The sequence below is a fragment of the Oryctolagus cuniculus genome, chromosome 4, assembly GCF_051225735.1.
Source record: "Oryctolagus cuniculus isolate XC-2025 breed Fujian yellow rabbit chromosome 4, ASM5122573v1, whole genome shotgun sequence".
NCBI lineage: Eukaryota > Metazoa > Chordata > Mammalia > Lagomorpha > Leporidae > Oryctolagus > Oryctolagus cuniculus.
In genome coordinates, this window is record NC_142870.1 from 57,647,451 (window position 1) to 57,668,044 (window position 20,594).

General features: G+C 40.2%; 1 pseudogene; it reads right to left on the minus strand.

Moving 5' to 3' along the window:
* The window catches only part of LOC100349009 (poly(A) RNA polymerase GLD2-like), a 198,007-nt pseudogene that overhangs the window by 70,224 nt on the left and 107,189 nt on the right, over positions 1-20,594 (minus strand).

The following is a 20,594-nucleotide window of genomic DNA, read 5'->3' on the forward strand; positions in this document are numbered from 1 at the left end:
AATTGTGATATATCTTTGAAATTTATTTTCTTTATTATATAAATACGTGAAGTGCAAAATAACCCTTAGTCACATACCAAAAACCCATGCTTAACCACTATTAATATTTTATAAATGTATTTCTCAGATAGCTAATACCATTGTCTCTCCCTTTTGCTTCCTCTCTTCTCTCTCTCTCTCCATATATATATATATATAAAATCCTTCATATTATATAAAGTTTTTATATTATATAGTAAGTTTTATATTATATAGTAAGTTTTCATCTTACTCTTTAATTAAATATGAGTTTTCCCCATCTCAAGAAAATATTCATATTTAATAGCTACAGTATATTACATAAAATTGAGAAATTTCTCAGTTCTTGGAATTTTACTGTTGACTCCTCTTTTCAAACTCTAAAGTGTTTCCACTTGTTATTCCAAACTGTCTGTCTTCTCTCCTCCTATTTACTGTCATCTGGTCATGGCTCCAAGTAAGGCTATACAGATCTACCTTTACCAAAACACAATCACTCCGCTTGGCTCTGGATCCAGGCCTGTCTCTTCTGAGGTCATTGTTTATGACATCTCTCTTTCCTTCTCTGTTGTATTATCTACAGAAATGTAAAGCAATCTTTAGGTTCTTTCAGCTACTTAAAACATCTTTCCTGTCTTTCAAATATACCCACATTTCTTTCCTTCTTTTTGCATTGTATCTGATTGCAGAGTTGTCAGCAGTTTCACAGCGGATTCCTCATCTGCATTTTTTTTTATTCAGGTTCAGCCAGGCTTCTGCTCCTGACCACTCAGCTGAATCTGTTCTTAGTCACTAATGCACTAATGGTCATCGTATTACCAAATGCAGATGCTCTACTACTTACTGCAGAATTTAACCCTGATAAACCAATTTAAATTGAAAAGATCATAAATGGAAATACATGTAGCATGCCTAAACTATCAGACATGAAAGGTTAGTGACACAGTGTGCTGCAGAGTGCAGTTATCGTCCTGTGATTGCAGGACCTGCTGCTGTGCCAAACATCCTAATAGAATTCAAGCACATATTTCCAGCTAGAAAGAATGAACACACAGAATTTGAAGCACAATTTCTACTAAATGTCTGCCCCTTTTGTATTATCACAGATTTGAAAAATCGTAAATTGAACCTTCATAAATCAAGGATTACAATTATAGTTGTACCATATCTGCTCTCAAACTACCTAATCATAAGGTTCATTCTGTGTGAGTTGACCAAACCCACTTTTTGAAAACAAACCCTACTCTAAGTTTCCTTTACGTTATATAGTATTACGCTTCTGCTCCAGGTGTCAGGGATTTCCAGAACTCAGATTTGCTAGCATTTCTGTATCTATTTATTATATTAATTTTCTTAGAAAATCTTGTCCATTGCCATGGTTTTAAATACCAATATGCTTATTTACTCGAATATTGATCTGTCTCCTGAAGTCCAAACTCATATCTGGCTATGACTAATCTCCATTTGAATGTGTAATAGTTTGGCACAATTAGACTCAGTTCTCAAATTCTTTGCTTAAATGTGTTCAGTAATGTTAATTTCAACTATCAATGGCAGCTTCACTCACTGGTTGCCTAGCTTGCACACAAAGTTGTTTATAATCTATTTACTAAAATTATTTTTACAAAACAGAGTTTTCTGATAATGTGATTCATGCCCCCTATTTGCTTCCTATTGTTTTTACTACAAAGTATAATTTCATTACTCTGGCTTTGTGAGTCCTGAATTAGTCAAATCTTGCCTATCCCTATGATGTCATCTCAAATAATTCTCCTAGCATTTATGGATTCAATCTATTTTTCTTTCTGTTGCCTGAATATGCCAAATTGTGCAATGAATATTTCTGTTTCCAGTATTTGGCATGTTTCTCCCTTTTCCATTGCTGTTACTTTTTGTTTCTTCCTTCATATCTTATACTAAATGTCGTTTCTCCGATGAGGCTTCTCAACTTTATCTCTCAATAAACTGCCTCTCTACCACATTGTATGGTTTTAATTCATTGCAAAACAATTCTTTATTATTTATTTTTAAAATGTTTATCTGTTCTAGAATTTTATCTCTATGAAAATAGTGATCTCATTGTGTCTTTTTCTACTTTATCACTAGTGCCTAAAAATGTATAATAAATAAATATTAAGAGCATAAAGTGAGTATCTTTTATAGATATTTTCGTCTGTTTTTGATGTTATTTTCTTAGAATAGGTCCCTTTGAATAAAATCATTAAGTCTAGCCATTTGTTTCCTAGATAGTTTTTTACCTCTATTAGGATTTCCAGATTTAATACATAAGGAATGTCAGGGAGCCAGTGTTGTGGTATAGCATGGAAAAATGCTACTGGCAATGCTGGCATCTCTCATGGGCACTGGTTAGTGTTCTGATGGCTCCACTTCTGATGCAGCATCTAGCTCCTGCTAAAAGCCTGGAAAAAGCATCAGAAAATGACTCAAGTGCTTGGGTTCCTGTCATCCGCATGGGAGAAAGAGCCTCATAGCTCCTGGCTTCGGCTTCACTTAGCCCTGTATATTGCAGTCACTTGGGGAGTGACCCAGCAGATAGAATATGCCTCTCTCTCTTTCTCCTCCTCTCACTTTGTAACTCTGACCTTTGAATAAATAAATAAATCTTAAATAGAAAATTGAGATATTTCATTTTCTTAAAGTTTTATTTATTTATTTATCTGAAAGGAAGAGAGAGTGAGAAAGAGAGAATTTAATCTGTTGGTTCACCCTCAAATACCTGCAGCAGCCTGGACTGGGCCTGACAGAGCGAAGAATCAGGAACTCCTTCTGTTTCTGTCACCTGGATGGCAGGAACCCAAATAATTTACTCATCAATGGGAGGGAGTAGGAGGTGGAAAGGGAGTGGGGGTGGGGGTAGATTTGGGGGAAGAACCACTCTATTCTTAAAGTTGTACCTATGAAATTTGCATTCATTAAATACAAGCTTTTAAATATAAAAAATAATTTATCCATCATCTGTTAACCTTGCAGATGAATTATGAGGAATCTGGATTGAAAGTGGAGGCAGGAAACCAGGCACTTTGCCATGGGGTGTGGATTTCCCAAGTCATAGCTTAACACATTGTACCACAATACTCAGCCTGAGGTATTTTCTTTAACCATTCATATATCAATGGATATGTTGGTTGATTACACATTTTGGCTTTTTACAATAATGCTGAAATGAACATTGCAGTGTATATGTTTAAGATACTAATTTCATTTCCTCTGAATGCATACCCAAATGTTGGGTTGTTGGATCATATGATAGCTCTTTTTTAACCCTTTTTAAAAGATTTATTTATTTATTTGAAAGACAGAGTTACAAATAGGCAGAGGCATAGAGAGAAAAATAGAGAAGTCTTCCATCCATTGGTTCACTCTCCAAATGGCTGCAATGGCTGGGGCCAATCTGAAGCCAGAAGCCAGGAGCCAGGAACTTCTTGTGGGTCTCAAACATGGGTGTAGGGCCCAAGGACTTGGACCATCTTCTACTATTTACCCAGGCCATAGTAGAGAGCTGGATCAGAAGTGGAGCAGCTGGGACATGAAGCAGCACCCATATGGGATGCCAGCACTGCAGTTTCAACTTTATCTTCTATGCCACAGTGCTGGCTCCAGTGATCGCTCTTTTATTCCTTTTTTGATCAGGCTTCATGTGGGTTTCCTATGGCTGTACCCATTTACATACCTAGCAACCATATATAAGGCTATTTCAAAAAGTTCATGGAAACATCAAATCAAAAGGCAAGCTTATTTTGTACTAAAACTTTGAAATCCATTTATAGTGTTTTTATAATATGTTTTTACAATGAATAATTTCATGTATACCTCACACTTACCTTTTCTCTACATCCTTGCCAACACTTACTGTCTCTTGCCTTTTTGGTAATAACCATCCTAGGTAGTTGGATATGATATTTCATTAAAGTTTTCATTTTCATTTACCTGATTAGTAATTTTGAACATTTTTATATATTATTGATAATTTATACCTTCTTTTAAAAAACTACTTATTTATTTCATTAATTCTTTTAAAAGGCAGAGCATTAGAGGGAGAGAGAGAGAGAGAGAGAGGGAGAGAGGGAGAGAGGGAGAGAGGGAGAGGGAGAGGGAGAGGGAGAAGGAGAGGGAGAGGGAGAGGGAGAGACAGGGAGACAGCTCCCATCTGCTAGTTCATTCCCGACATGTTCAAGATAGCTGGAGCTGGGCCAGGCCAAGAGAGGGCTGGGAACTCAGTGCAGATCTCCCACATGGGTAGCAGGGACTCAACTACTTGACCCATCACTTGTTGCCTCCAAGAGTGCACATTAGGAGGCAACTGGAATTATAAGCGGAACTGGAAATCAACCTCAGGGACGGCAATAAGGGATGCAGGCATTCCAAGTGAAGACTAACTGCTACATCAAATGTTTGCACCAATGCATGTCTTCTTTTGAAAATGGCTTTATTTTGCTTTTAAAAAGAAGAAAATCCTGTAATTTAAAACAACATGAGTGAAGCTAGACGACCTTAAGCTATTCAGAATAAAGCTAGCCATAGAAAGACACCTTCTGCATAATCGCTTTTACATATGAAAACTTAAAAAATCAAACTCATAGAAAATAGAGAGAAGGGTGACTACTAGGGATGGGGGTGGGGTAGAATAAATGAACAATATTGATCTAAGGGTATCGATTTTCAGTTATAAGATATATTCTGAAGATAATGTGCAACAATGTCAATATAGTTATTTTTTGTATACCTTAAGTTTGCTAAGAGAATAGATTTTGAAAAATTTCTTTCCACATAAAGAAAAAAAATGTAAAGTATGTTACTTGAAGGGAAGATTAGGTAACTTTATTGTAACATTCATTCCACAATGCATACTTGCATCAAAAATCACATTGTTCATTGCAATATACAAAATTGTACTTGTCAATTATATCTTAATGATGCTAAAAAGGAAAAAAATATCAAGTTAACTTTGAATTTCAGATAAACAAGGAACAATATTTCAGTATAAATGTATTTTCCACCCTAACTGGGGCATATTTAAACTAAAAAACAAAACAAAAACCTCATTTTTTATCAGAAATTCAAATTCAACTGGACTTCCTATACATTATATGGTAATACTAAAGTATATGCATTCCCAACTAAAGTGGGTATACATGATGGTGTCATTGTCTCATTTTGACCATTTAAAAATATGAATGGCCTACACAAACACACACAAATGCATACAACATCTAGCCTACCAGTTACACTGCCCACTTCCTTTAGCAGAGTACCTGAGTCCAACTCCTTGCTCTGTTTTCTGACACCAGCTTCCTGATAATGCAGGACCTACAAGTCATATATAATGGCTCAAGGAATTATGTTCCTACCACTCACATGAGAGACTTGGATTGAATTCCTAGCTCCTGATTCAGGCCCCAGCCTTGTCTGGTTGTCACAGGCATTTATTTGGGATGTGAGCCAGTGGATGAGATTTCAAGATCTCTCCCTTCTTTTTTTCTACCTGATGTCTTTCTGTCTCACGAATGGTAAATAATAAAAGAAAAAAAATGAATATATGTAGAATATAATCTATTTCATGATATATAATTTTATTTCATTAAAATTCTATTTGGTGCTGAAGTTTTTCTACCCAATGTGACTGATTTTCAATCCAGTGTGAATTTTCGTGAATCCTAAGTAGATTGTAATGCTACTTTCACATGAATGGACTTTGGAAACTGTCAGTCTCCTCAGGTAAGCAACACCAGGAAACCCAGTTTTGGCCGCAGAGATGTGGTATGCACATGGGAAAATGATCGACGGCCTGATGTCATATGACAAAAACATATTACAAATTAAAGCCTGGGATGTGTTAGGTCACTGAGGGTACTTAAATAACAATATTTTATGAATCTTGGAAAGCCAGTTTTCTGATCGAGAACTCCCTAAATATCAATTTAATATTGTGTGAGGTTTTTTTTTTTTTTGGAACTCTATAAAGAGATTTGATGCTATAAGTATATATGAGATTAATATTTTAAGAACAACTAGCAAAGAAAGTTCAATGTGCAATTTAATCTTTCTTTTTTGCTGCCATGTTATTGAAAATGCATTTAAGAAAGGTGCTAACTATGAGTGTGAGAGTAATATTAAAATATATTTCTGTCATGTTTTTCTTCATTAATTCTCAATAACGTTCTAACACATTATAGTCTTCAAAAGGAAACATAAAAACCTAGGAGCCACATTAAATGAAACAAAAACATTGAGAACTTCGAAGTAGAAAAGGATTCTCTTTGGGGGGGTCTCTGCATTTTAAAATCCTTAAAATTAAAATAGCTGCAAGTAATTTTCATAAATAGCTGAAGTTCTTGATTTATAGTAGATTAGAGACTGCATTAGAGGCTGAGACTATCTGGTCTATTATTCTCAACCAGAAAGATTTTGAGGGTTTCAGTTAGCATTTCCATAAAATGTCTATTTTCAGAGTTCTTACTATTATTTGTTTGAAATACTTTTCTGTTACTCTTGACTTAAGATAGCAGGACTTGCTATTATGTGTTACAGTGGGAAAGGAAGGAAAGTACGAAAGAGTGATTATGGGACATCTGACTTCACCAGTTTGTAATCATTTTGCCATTATATTCAGAATTATAGAGCATGTAATTATATTTCAACCACATCTTTATCATAAAATAGTTGCAATCGTTAGTGTGTCTTAAGTGCTTACTTTGGTTTGTGTACATATGCATTGCTTGCTAGTTAAGCTAGCTTCTGAAAACGTGAGCTTCCTTTTCCTCTTCACTCCACATGAATGAATAATAATGAAACTTGTAGGTGATTAAACCTGACTTCTTAAATAGAAGGTAGCCACAGCCTGTTCCCCTTGCTCTCTATGCCTTCATGCCTTCAGTGTCTTAGCACTCAGGTTCAGGTGTCAAAGAAAGAGCGGTTTCTCTGGTTTGAAAAAATCCAGATTTGAAGTTTGAACTCTTTAGGAGAAGAAAAATTTATTTTCTCATCCATCCAAGTTTGTGTTTGAGCAAACTATAACAAAAAACAGATTAAAATAAAAATGCATGCAAACTTATTTAACATAGAGCCTTCAGAACTGTAGACTCAAACACAGAAATTTGTATGTGTTTATGCTGCATATGATGAAGTATACACTTGTGTGGTTGCAACAAAGAGAGTACAATGCAATGGAAATAAGCTGGGAACATATTAGTTAACTCTGCCCAGATTCTTTGCTGTGCCCCTGTGTCTTTAGAGCATAAGAGCATTCCTTTCCTCTAGGTACAGGGTGGACATGACTGGAAGGAAGCCTTTATGACCTGCTTCAGGGTCAGGCAAGTGCAAGGTGTTTGCAACCTTCCGGCTTCTGTGGCTTACTAAGATTTTCTGACATCTTGTTCTGAGCTTCACACAATTTATGATATTAACCACATTTCAGTATACAATTACTTTAAATGTCAGTTTCTGACTTTTGACAGTTATTTAATAAGTATATAAGTATCTTAAGAAAAACATGAATCACCATACTCAAGGAATGTAATAGAGATTCAAAAAGCATCACTTAATTCTCTTTTTCTCCTAAGAAGTTGCAGCACCATTATACTTTATCAATAGTTCACTCTCATCAAGTGTGCATTATATGCCAGACAATATCAAATTGCTTTATTTATCATGCTTCCTATTAATCTTCACAACACTTTAATAAGTCATTTCTAAAATTTTTATAATCTCTGTTTCATAGTAGAATAAAATGAGATATTGAGGCTCAAAGTTATTTATCACCTTCCAATGCTTACAATGTTTCTTTCTTTATCTTTGGTTCTCTATGGATGACAATCATTCCGTGACCACATAGAACAAAACAAGAGAACACAGTGTTGTATTCTTGAAATGAGACATTGTTAAAAGCTAAATTACCAAAATATGCAGCTGAGAGTTTATGCACATGCTTATAAAACCTAGTCAACAGGGCAATTTACTCTAGTTAAGGCAACTGAATAAAAATAAAAAGAAAAGTGGATACAGAATTAGGTCAGAGAAATAATTTTAAATGTAGACAGAAAATTCACTTTTCTTTCTGTACCAGATGAGATCATCACATTATATCATGAATTTATTGGTATTTAATTATAATAACATTATAAACACTTTATAAATTTATAAATAAAATTATAATAAAGTTGTAATAAGAAACTTAAAAATAAGACTGCTTGATTCTGTATCTTACAGCATTGGTGTTTCAAAATGAGAAGGTCGTTTTTGTTTTGCTTTGTTTTCCTTTGGTTTGCCTTTTAAATGAAGATCAAATGTTTCAATTTATGTGTAAGAAAATCCCAAGAGAGATATTTTAATAAAATGTAATTAGAAATTGATGAATTAGTAAACTTTGCACAGCTTAACATAAACCTTCTTATGCAGCACCATCGATGTGGGATTAAGGCAGTTGTCTTCTATAATCTCTGTATTGTTCTGAGCCTGAATATAGCATTATTTTGTTTTAAGAAAATGGAGGCCTGTGCCGTGGCTCAATAGGCTAATCCTCCACCTTGCAGCGCCGGCACACGGGGTTCTAGTCCCGGTCAGGGCACCAGATTCTGTCCCGGTTGCCCCTCTTCCAGGCCAGCTCTCTGCTATGGCCCGGGAGTGCAGTGGAGGATGGCCCAAGTGCTTGGGCCCTGCACCCCATGGGAGACCACGATAAGTACCTGGCTCCTGGCTTCGGATTAGCGCAATGCGCCGGCCGCGGCAGCCATTGGAGGGTGAACCAATGGCAAAAAGGAAGACCTTTCTCTCTCTCTCTCTCTCTCACTGTCCACTCTGCCTGTCAAAAAAATTAAAAAAAAAAAAAAAGAAAAGAAAATTGGACATTGGACAGTCAGAATGACTTTACAATATTTACAATATTTAGTATTATATATTCACATTGGGGTAGAAAATTAATTCTAGTTTTCTTTTGGAGTAGTAACAACAACTGGATTGTCAAGTAGGCATTTAGATTATTCATTACTTCAAAGACCAAAATTGCTGTATTAGATTGAATGTGAAACCATCTCACCCTTTGGTTGTTGGTTGATAACAATATTATCTGAAAGGCCACCACAAAACACACCAAGCCATGATCTTCTGGGTAGGAAGCTGAGTATATCCTTGTAGTAATATTTGGTTGACCACCTGGTTGGTGAAGGCTTTGATTTTTTCCATTATCAACTCCTGTAAACACTTAAACAAACAAGGTTCTAAAAAAGCCAGGGGGAGAACATCAATCAATGGTCCTAGAAGTGGCATTAACCAAGTGATGAGAGGGCTCCATAGGGAGGCAGAGAGGAGGGGTTCTTTGGACCCTAGGGCAGATTGTTTAATAGATGTGGCAATTTGTTGGAGCATTTTAACAATTTGTTCTACATAACCTGATTGATTAATGTATTAACAATATTGTTCTCCCAGAAAAACACAAGTTCCCACCCTTTCAGGTGTTCTAAGGTCCTGAGCTCACCTATTTTATAGCACTACCCCCACTAGTGAGGTATTATGATTTTGAAGGCACCAAATAGCATCTGCTGAAGTCTCAATGGATCTGGTGACCTCCTCTTGTAGTTGTTGGAGCTGTTTTTGGAGACAGTTAATATAGACAACATTGGCCTAGAGTAGTTTCCGAGATCACTACCTAAGACAGGGAAGCTGCAAAGCTGATTCCAACCAAGGCTGGGAGAAAGATCACTCATCTCAGTAGAGGGATTAGTCTGTAAAAGAAATTCTGAGTAGTTGTATAATTTTAGGTGGGGGTAAAGGATCACCAATCACATGGACCAGGTGTACAACTGCTAATACAGGTATGTAAGGTATAATTACAAAGAAATGGGCCTCTAGGTGGGCTAGAAAAGTAAGTGGTGGAAGTGACAGTCATATTGATAATACAGGGAATGTTATGTGGCATAAGCTCATTGGACTGTTCTGTTATGTTTATAACCCAACACATTACATCTTGTCCTCCAGAATGGAGAAGAAGATGATCAGTAATTTTTTGATGATTTGGAGTACAGGAGTTTATAAAAGCAGAAATATTAATGAGTAGAGTAGCCCTAATGGAAGGTTCCTGAAGGGGAGCACATATAAAGCATTGTTGTTGGTAAAGGGCAGAGGGTAAAGTAGAATTGGGTAGTTGATAAAGTAGGGTGAGGGACACGTTAAGTAACGACATTAACCACGTTAACCACGTTAACGTAACCACGTTAAGTGAGGTTTGATGCAGTTAATTAGTTGGAACAGGTGTTTAGAGGACTCTTTTATTATATCAACCACAACATCTATGGGAGCTGCCAGAAGCTGAGTGTAGACCCTGATAATCTTTATGGTTCTGTGGGGATCTTCTATATTGAGCCAATATATAAAATGATGGAGATGTAGCTCTTTAATATATAAAAGGAGCCAGGAGGGGTCAATGGGCAAAGAGTGTGTTTGATATTCCTCCCATAGAAGTTGTAGGAACAGTTGGTAGCAATGTTAAGAGAGGATCAGCACTTGTCCGGTGTTGGAAATGGCAGGTGGCTTGGTGGTCTTCATTTTCCCGAGGCAGGTTCATCGAGTGTGGAGGGGTCTTCATTTTCAGGCATCACTGGTATTGGAGCTTGAGTCCAGGTAAACTTGGATGTGACTGGTCCAGAAGGAGTAACTGTATAATGAATGAAGTGGGGAGGAATACTTAAGGTGGATGAAGGGGGCCCAAGGGGGAACCCCTATAATTTTGCTGCAGTAGGAGTAGTGAGAATAACCTAGCAAGGCCTGGACTATTTGGCCTATAGCTTGGTGGGAGTAGGGAAGTGAAATGGACAGGAAGTCCTTGTCTCCCACTGAAATAGGAGGGGTGCTGTCTGAGGTAGTTGAATCTGGAACTGGGCTTTAGATGTCTATATATTCCTGTAACTCTGCTGGGAGATATCTGAGGACAGGTGAGAGCAGATGAGGCAGCAAGACTGGAGATTGCAGGTGTATGGTTGGAGGAACCAAGGTGCATCCATACATTAATTCAAAATATGAAAGATTAAGAGAACTCTTTGGAAAGGCCCTCATTCATAGCAGAGTTCATGGAAGTAGCTTGGTTCAGCCTAGGTGAAGCTCAAAGGAGGGTTTGGTTAGAATGTTTTAGTGTGTGATTTTAATGTATGATCACCCCTGAAGACTGGGGGTGATAAGGAATTTGGAAATGCCAGGGGATGTAGAGTGCCTTACTCAGTAGCTGAGTTACTAGTTAAGTGAATTCAGGACATTAACTGGGGGGAGGCTGGCATCCCAATTCAGGGGATGTTCTCCTGAAATAAGATGCTGTATACTGTTAGTGCTAGTTTGTTAGTGGTCAAGAAGGCTTATACTCCTCCAGAGAAGGTATCTACCAGCACCAAGAAATACTAAAAGTACTTAGGGCATGCAGGTGAAGAGAATTTACCAGTTTGAGGCTGACAGATGTCCTCTGGCTTGATGGGAAGGGAAGAATGGAGACAGAGGTTGGAATTAGGGTTTGCTTGCTGACACATAGAACATGAAGAGTTAAGTTGCTAAAGATATTTGGTATCCTATCGAATGAGATGTAGATATTGTTTGACAACTGATAGGATGTCAAATGAAGGATGTTGAGATGAAACTAGTGTTGGAGGTAAAATAGGATGGCCTGAGTGGAAGGCTGTCGGGGTTGTTGGTCTTGAGAATAATTTATAAGTACAGTGGATAGAGCAGCAGATGAGTTGAAAAGGAGGGAAGACAATGCTGCCTGACAGGCCACATAATCTGCCTTATTGTTACCTGTCATGACACCAGAGTTATCAATCTAATGTGCTTTGCTGTGGATAATTTAAATTGGCATATTATAAGAGACAAGTTACGTAAGCTGCATTAGAGATAGCTGTTCCCTTTGTGGTGAGAAGGCCCTTTCCTTTATAGGTTGCCGAGTGGGACAGGAGGTATATTTGGAGTGGAAGGTATATTTGGAGTCAGTATAAATTGTGATTGATTTATTTTAACCAGTATTAAGGCATGGGTTAGGGCATAAATTTCACTCTGCTGATTAGTAGTTTTGGGAGAGAGTGGTCCAGCCTCGATTTTGTTGGTGGTCAACACCACAGATTTTCCTGCCCTTTTGATTCCTTAATGGTAGAGAGAGCTGCCATCTGTGAGCCATACCAGAGCAGAATTAATGAGGGGAACTTCCTGAATGTTTCAGGTATGGGGTGATAGGTGTTCAATGGTCTCAGTACAGGAGTGAGAGTTGTGGGATCTAAAGATGGCAAGGAAGGGGGAATAAGAGTAGCTGGATTGAAAGGAGGACAGGGTTTAAAAGTGAAGGTAAGGCCTTCAATTAGTGCCACCTGGAGGGCAAGAATGCACAATGGTGGAAGCAACTGGTTAGAAGCTTTGACAGGTGATGAGAAGAAATGATAGTAAGTGGTGATCCAAAAGTCAGTTTTGTTGACTCCTGTATGAGAATTGCTGCTGAGGCTAGCACCTGTAGACAGGGCACCCAGCTCTTGACTGTGGGATCTAGTGGTTTGATAGGCTACAGGAGCAAAACAGGGACCAACCTGATGTCTGAGAATCCCCAAGGCTGTTCCTTGGTTTTCAGTGGCATAGATGAGGAAGGGTCATGTGAGATCTGGTAAGTGTTAGGCAAGGATCTGTAGAATAACCTGTTGGAGCTTATGATATTGGGAAGTTACTAGGGATATGAGAGGTTCTTTGGAGGGATCCCTTTGTGGCTTCATAGAGTAGTTGGGCTAGAAGGTAGAAGTTTGGAATCGATGAGGTGGGAACCCTTCAAGGACTTAAAAGGAAAGAATTTTTTTCTTTGGTAGAAGGAGGTGGGAGGTAGGCTATGAGGCTTCCTTTTTATAGTGATAGCTTTGTGAGAGGGAGTGAGGTATATGCTGAGATAGGTTACCTTAGATACAGAAAGCTGTGCCTTGGTAAAGGACACCTGGTAACCCTTGGCTTCTAGGAGGTTAAGAAGAGTAGCAGTCTGTTGTTGGCTATCCATTTTTGAAGAACTACAAAGGAGGAGGTCATCGACATCCTGGAGAAGGAAGGAGGGGGATAAATCAAGAGTATATAAATCATTGGCCAGGGCTTGACCAAACAAATGGGGGCTGTCTCTGAACCTCTAGGGGAGAACAGTCCAGATTAATTATGTGGGGACATGGGAATCAGGATCAGTCCAAGTGAAAGCAAACAGATCTTGAGAGGAGGAATGTAGAGGGATAGCAAAGAATGAATTTTAAAATCTATAACTGAGACATGAGAAGTGGAGGTAGGGATGGAGGAGAGGAGAGCAAATGGGTTGGGTACTACAGGTTGTATGTGTACACTACAGAATTGATAGGACACAAGTGTTGACCAGGCGGAAAGATCCATTAGGTATTTTTACTGTCAGGATAGGAGGGTTATAAGGGCAGTTGGCTTCATGGAGTAAACTCTGAAGGAGGAGTTTAGTGGTGGTAGGCTTCAATCCTCAAAGACTGGAGAAGGACAAGAGACACTGAGGCTGAGGAGGAAAGGTTGAAGGGTCCCAAACTTAATCTGTACCAGAGTATGATGAGCCACTATCATAGGGTGGCTGATGTCCCACACCTGTTAGTTACCGGTTAACAGGGTATTGATGTAGGCATAGTGGCTGAGACCAGGTCTTTTTGAGAGATAAGTTATAAAAGGAGAGGCAAAGTGGGCCAGAAGATGGGGACAATGGCCAGAGGGTGAAAACCATGTGAACACCGAACTGACAGAGTGTCTCTTTCCAGGAGGGGGTAGGGCATTGAGGTATAATGAGAAAAGAATGGGAAACAGGCATAGTATTAATAATGCAGAGCAGGTTGGGAGTGTGTAGAGGTCTGTAATATTTTACTTCCACCTTGAGTATGGAGGTAGATACAGCAGAAGTAGGACTCCAGTAGTGTAAGAACTGAGAAGGTTGCCCCTGTGTAGATGAGAAAAGAAATTGGCCTACCTGCTACTGTCACAGTTACCATGGGCTTCTATGCAGTGATGGTCATAGTCAGGTGTTGGGTGTCTGGAATTCTTCAATCCTCAATAGCTAGCCCTCAAAGGTCAACCCAGGGCATAGGTGGAGTGCATGGCCTACTGACTCAATGGACAAAAGAACAGTCCACTGCCCAATGGCCCTTTAGTGACATTTAGGGCAGAGTATTTGTGGGTTCCTTGTGCTGGGGTACATTCTGACCCAGTAGTCCATTTGTCCACATTTAAACCACAGACCTCAGGGGCCCTTATTATCAGGCTAATGACTCCAGTGGTTGCCTTGGGGCACTGGATGTAGCAGATTGTTGGAAGGCTTTGACCAGCCTCTGAAACTTGGCCCTTGGGTTCTCTCATCCCTCATCTTATATATCTTTTTTTTTTTTTTTTTTTTTTTTTTTTTTTTTGACAGGCAGAGTGGACAGTGAGAGAGAGAGACAGAGAGAGAAAGGTCTTCCTTTGCCGCTGGTTCACCCTCCAATGGCCGCCGCTGCAGCCGGCGCACCGCGCTGATCCTGGCAGGAGCCAGGAGCCAGGTGCTTTTCCTGGTCTCCCATGGGGTGCAGGGCCCAAGCACCTGGGCCATCCTCCACTGCACTCCCTGGCCATAGCAGAGAGCTGGCCTGGAAGAGGGGCAACCGGGACAGAATCCGGCACCCCAACCGGGACTAGAACCCGGTGTGCCGGCGCCGCAAGGTGGAGGATTAGCCTATTGAGCCACGGCGCCGGCTCCATCTTATATATCTTAAAGGCCATCTCTAGAATTGCTGCCTGTGGAGTTAATGGGCCACTCTAGAGCTACTTTAAATTTGGAATCAGGGAAACTCTCAGCAAAGAAATGGCTCATGAGGAGGCCCTGACTGTCGGGAGATTCTGGATCTAGGTTGGTGTATTGGAGAAAGATCTGTGTCAGATGATGTAAAAAGGCAGAAGGGCAGAAGGGTTTTCCTTTGTATCTTGAACAACTTCTCTCAGTTTATCATAATTTACAGCCTTTTGGGTGGATTTTTTTTTGAGGCCAGCTAATATGCAGATAATAAAATGATTTCTGGACATTATGCCATTGAGGGAGTTGTAGTTCCAATTGAGGTCCTGTCCTAGGACTGCATCTGCTCCTATGGGGTAAGCAGGGTTAGTTTGATGGGTCTTATCGGCATGGAAACGGGCTTGTTCCCAAACTCACCTTCACTCCTATGGAAGGAAGCTACTGGAGAGGATCACTAAGACATGTGAAAAGTCAGATCACAGGACTGGGTGAGAGATTGTAATTCTTTTATGTACAATACTGGGTTAGAGGTGAAAGAACCATTTTTCTTTAATTTGTGAGAGATCAACAAGTGAGAAAGGAGCTTTGACCCTGACTATGCCCGCTGCTCCTACCACCTCTTGAAGGGGCAACATGGAGAAAAGCTCACCAGTTGTCACATGAGAGTGAGTGACTTGGGGATTAGGCACAGCAGAGGGGCTGGTCAATGATATGAAGTGGTGGTGTCAAGGTGGGAACAGTATTTTGACTCAATGGAATGGGGGAGAGTGAAAATTGGAATGAGGGCTGGGTTTGAGATAAGACAGGGAAAGCAAGGGGAATAAAAATGGACAAGGGGTGGTTTTGAGATAAGGGCAAGTAGGAGGCAGGGGGAATAGAGACAGATGCTGCCTCCTGGAATTCCTGGGCTAAAGAGGTAGTTGTCAATGAAACAGAGCCAGAGAGGACGGTGTGCCTTGAGGTTGTTGAGCAGAAATGACTGGGCTGGGGCCTGAGTAGGAGAGCTGAGCTGGTACTTGTGGTAGGGGGCAGTAAGGTAGGAGCTCATCTGCAGGATCGAATATAACACCAAGGGGTTTTGGCTCTGGCTCTGGGACTTTAGTGGGAGCCTTCAAGGCCAAGTGACCTGAGCTAGGGAACACGAGTTGCAGAGAGAAGGCTTAGATCAGAAAAAGGAGAAAGCTTGAACATAGGGAATCTCCTTCAACTTTACCGAATGCTCACAGAAGGCAGAGCTCCTGAATAATACCAGGGTCAAATGCACCATTAAGCAGCTAGTTGGACTGGTTGCTGAGGGCATACATGGGATCCACCTATTCACAAAGAAAGATGAGGCAATGACATTTAAGATCTGGGTCTAATCAGAGAGGAATAAGATTATTTAGGAGACGATTGAGGAGAGAGTAGGATGGAATGTGGGATGAAAAAGCTCCCATAGCGACTTGTAAATGTTGAATTGGCAGATAGCAGGCATCTCTGAGATTACAAAATTCCGACAAGGGGAGTAAGGGAGTAGAAAGTTGGGGGGGTAGCCACTTACACCCACTGGAGCCAGGGGAGTGAAGCCCATAGAAGGGAAACAGAGGGTTCAGTTGTCACCACACCTGCTGTTGCTGGGAGGGGCATGAGGCTGTAGGAGTTGTGGTGCCTGGTGTCAGGACTTTGGGGTGAAGTTGCATAGAACCACAATCTGTAGAAAGTCACAAAGTGAAAATCCTCTGCCCACCCCATCTTACCTCAGAATTGTTGTTGAAGGGCCGGTGTATAGATGGAGATCACAAAACATTCAGTGGTGAAGAAGCGGATTCAGGAGTGGTTTTGTGGTTGGCAGAAATCCAGGATCCTGAAGCATCCTTACATCACCAAGGGGAGAGCAAAGTTGAAGGGAGAGCCTGGATCCGAGTCATGGTACTAAGGATAGCCACCACAAAACACACCAACACCAGCATAAAGGAAAAGTTTATTGTTGGCCAACAAGGCTGTTTCTCCATGCACAAGAGAAACAGTAGGCTTTACTAGGAGAATAGGTCTTATATAGCTTAGCAGAGATAAGGGAGTAAGAACAGTAAATTGCATTGAGAGTGGTGTAGGCAACACATTTGGTTGGGCCATTTGGTTATCTGATTTCTGGTAAACCAGGCTGGACTTAGGAAACTGAAACTTATTTCAGAGAAGCCAAATTTATTGTACAAGATGGCAACTAGACCAGAGCCCAAGATGAAGCCCAAGGCTTAAGAGGGTACCTCCGATAAGACGGCACCATTTTCACTAACATTATCTGTTGGATTTTGTGTATCAATAAAGATGGTGAATGATTCTTAACGAGAAACTTTTGTTATAAATGTAAGAAAAAAGGCATTTTTAATTTGCTACTTGACAAAGACATTTCTTTGGCATGTCCATTTCAAGCTGCAAAAATATTCAAATCTGCTACTAAAACAAATACTAAAAATGGTTTCTAATTAAATGTCTACATAATTGAAATTTAACTAAATGTGGCATATTATCAAGCTTATTAGCTTAATTTGTTGCAATTCAACCCACTAGTAGGCTGGGCCTTTTCTCATTTTCTACAATTTCTCAATACTTGTTATGAAGTAACTCTTGGATATATCCACTAAAATTGGAAGTATTTTATTTGAATATTCAAAAGTGTGGTAAATATACCATGAACTGCATTTTGAATAATGATAGTTTCAGGAGCCAGCACTGTGGCACACCTGTCAAATCACTGTGTGAGACAACTGCACCTCATATGGGAACTGATGAAAGACCAGGCTCCTCTACTTCCAATCTAATTCCCTGCTAATGTGCTTGGAAAGCAACACATAATGGCTTACCCACTTGAGTTTCTGCCAACCAGGTGAGAAACTGGCATGGAGTTCTTGGCCCCTGTCTTAAGCTTGTCCCAGCCCAGTCTCTCTCTCTCTCTCTCTCTCTTTTTTTTTTTTTTTTTTTTGACAGGCAGAGTGGACAGTGAGAAAGGTCTTCCTTTTCCATTGGTTCACCCTCCAATGGCCGCTGTGGCCAGTGTGCTGCAGCTGGCGCACTGCGCTGATCCAAAGCCAGGAGCCAGGTGCTTCTCCTGGTCTCCCATGTGGGTGCAGGGCCCAAGGACTTGGGCCATCCTCCACTGCATTCCCGGGCCACAGCAGAGAGCTGGACTAGAAGAGGAGCAACCGGGACAGAATCCAGCTCCCCGACCATGACTAGAACCTGGTGTGCCGGTGCCACAGACAGAGGATTACCCTATTGAGCCATGGTGCTGGCCCCAGCCCAGTGTCTTGTGGTGATTTGGGGAGTCAACAAGGAGGTTAAAGATCCCTGTCTCTGTGTCTCTCTGCCTTTCGGTAAATACTGTTTTGGGAAGAGGCTGCTTGAGGCTGGTGTCATGGCTGGTGAAAGAATTCACCAGAGCAGTTGGAGTGCAATGAGTTGGATTTATTAAATGCACACTGCAAAGGAACAGAGCTAGTTTGCTACTTTTGTATCCTGCATAGCAGCCGTTTCAGTGAGAAATGACAACTGCTGCCATGTGTGTTATAGTCTGGGAGATACATATTTGAGGAGGTTTGCTGTTGGGTAGAGTCTTTTCCATCACAAGTGATTTCTTTATTGCTGGAGGTTTTCACCAAGGACTTCCTTATTGCCGGGTGCCCATATGACTTCCACATTCCCCTCTGAGAAGTTAACAAGTGACAAATGCTTGGCATTTGAATGAAGATCTCATCTTTTACAACTACTTCATGCCAAACAGTGGTGTGCCAATAACCTTGCTTAAAATTGTCCATGTGTTAGGCACTGTCCATGTGTTCAAGGTTCCTGGCTGTAGGGATTCAGCAAGTGCTACAGCTACATGGCAGAGGGGTAATTCGTTTCAGAAATGTCTACGGTGTTATCCAGCGGACTTCAGGTGGCATTTTCTGTAGGGATTTGTTGTTGAAAGAGTTGTTACCATTTGGAAATAGATTTGCTGTGTTTTAAAGGAAATAAGCTGAATCAGTGTATTCAAAAGAGGGGCCCAAAGCTTTAGGGTGAGGAAGAGAGATGTTAGAGGAAGCACTAGTGGCTGCAGAGTAAATAGAAGTGAAGTTCTCCAACTGCAGAGGTGAGAACTCAAGCCTAGGGTCTCCAGTTTCTTTTTAATCTCAGACAACCTAACTCCTCACAACATTCAACCTCCACAAAAGTTCTAACATTCATAAAATACCTCAGTCTTTATTCCTATTTTTTCTTCTGGTTTACAATGATACAGGCATTCTATTTTATGGCAAAATTTCATATGCTGTAATTCATATGCAATGCCTTTCTTTTCTACAAATATCTTTCCGTAACTGCCATTACCAAGAATACGTCCTCATGCTATAGCTTCTTTTCTTTTTTCTTTTTTTGATTTTGTTGACAGATAGAGTTATACAATGAGACAGAGAGAGACAGAGAGAAAGGTCTTCCTTCCATTGGTTCTCATCCGAAATGGCCGCTACTGCCGGAGCTACGCTGATCCAAAGTCAGGAGCCAGGTGCTTCTTCCTGGTCTCGCACGTGGGTGCAGGAACCTAAGCACTTGGGCCATCCTCCATTGCCTTCCCGGGCCACAGTAGAGAGCTGGACTGGAAGAGGAGCAACTGGGACTAGAACCTGGTGCCCACACGGGATGCCAGCGCACAGGTGGAGGATCAAGCAAGTGAGCCACGGCGCCAGCCTAAAGCTTCTTTTCTATTTCTCTCTCCTACCTACTGGTTCTTTTAATTTACATTTTGAAGTAATAGTTTTAAAATCTCTAACTTAAGAGATAACATTTTTAGTAAATGAATGTATGTACCTAGCACAATGAACATTAAAACTTTATCTGAATTATTAGTTTTCCTGGCCAGCAAACTCAGACACAAATATATGTCAACAATTCTGAAACTATCTTTACCCTCCTTTTTTAGAAAAAAATTTAAAGCAGCCTATCTATCAAAGATGTACTTAAGCCGTGTGAGCCAATAGGCATTTGGATTAATATAATTTTCTGAACCACTATTTAAGGCATATTCCATTTACTCTTACTGGGTCTCTTTGTATTACAGATTAAAAGTTTACATATATAGAAAGTCAAACAACTCTAGCTGAAAACCAGTGGCTTATCCTAGACAGCTATTAACAGGTAATTTCTCATTCAGTCTCATGGATTACTGAATTCAGGCCATATTACATTGAAGGCCTTACTTGGGTCAGCAATGTCCTACTTTTAGGAAATTTTATGATGGCCAAGTTGTCTTCAGTCAGCATGGGGACTACATGCAGCTGTTAGTTGCTTTCTGCCTCCTGCCTGGAATCCCCTTAAGTGAGACTTTGTGAGATGATACTAATTGTTGTCACTTATGGGAGAGTCAAATGACTTCATGAATCAGGTGATTTGAATCTTGAAGGGCTGGATCTATCATGTCTTCAATCCAGTTTTTTATTTCATGTGTTAACAAAAGGAAGAACAAGGAAACTTTAAGCTAAGAGATGATGGTTAGGAGATAAGTTTGTTGGTATCTGGTGTCTATATTGAAATCCCTATTCAGGGACTCTGTTTCCATCCCCCTTTCCCTATTCCTTGTCACTCCTTTGCCCTTTAGGATTAGGGGAACTGATCATTCTGGCTACTTTCTGATGATAAAGATGTGAGGTAGGGCATGTTTCAGGATTTGAGGAGAGGAGGCAGTGAATATTCTTTTTACTTAACTGAAGTTATCGTGTATCATGGCAGGGTTTGTCCCAGTTAGTTCTTACACAACTGTCTCCTGCATGTGCATCAACATACCAGAGCA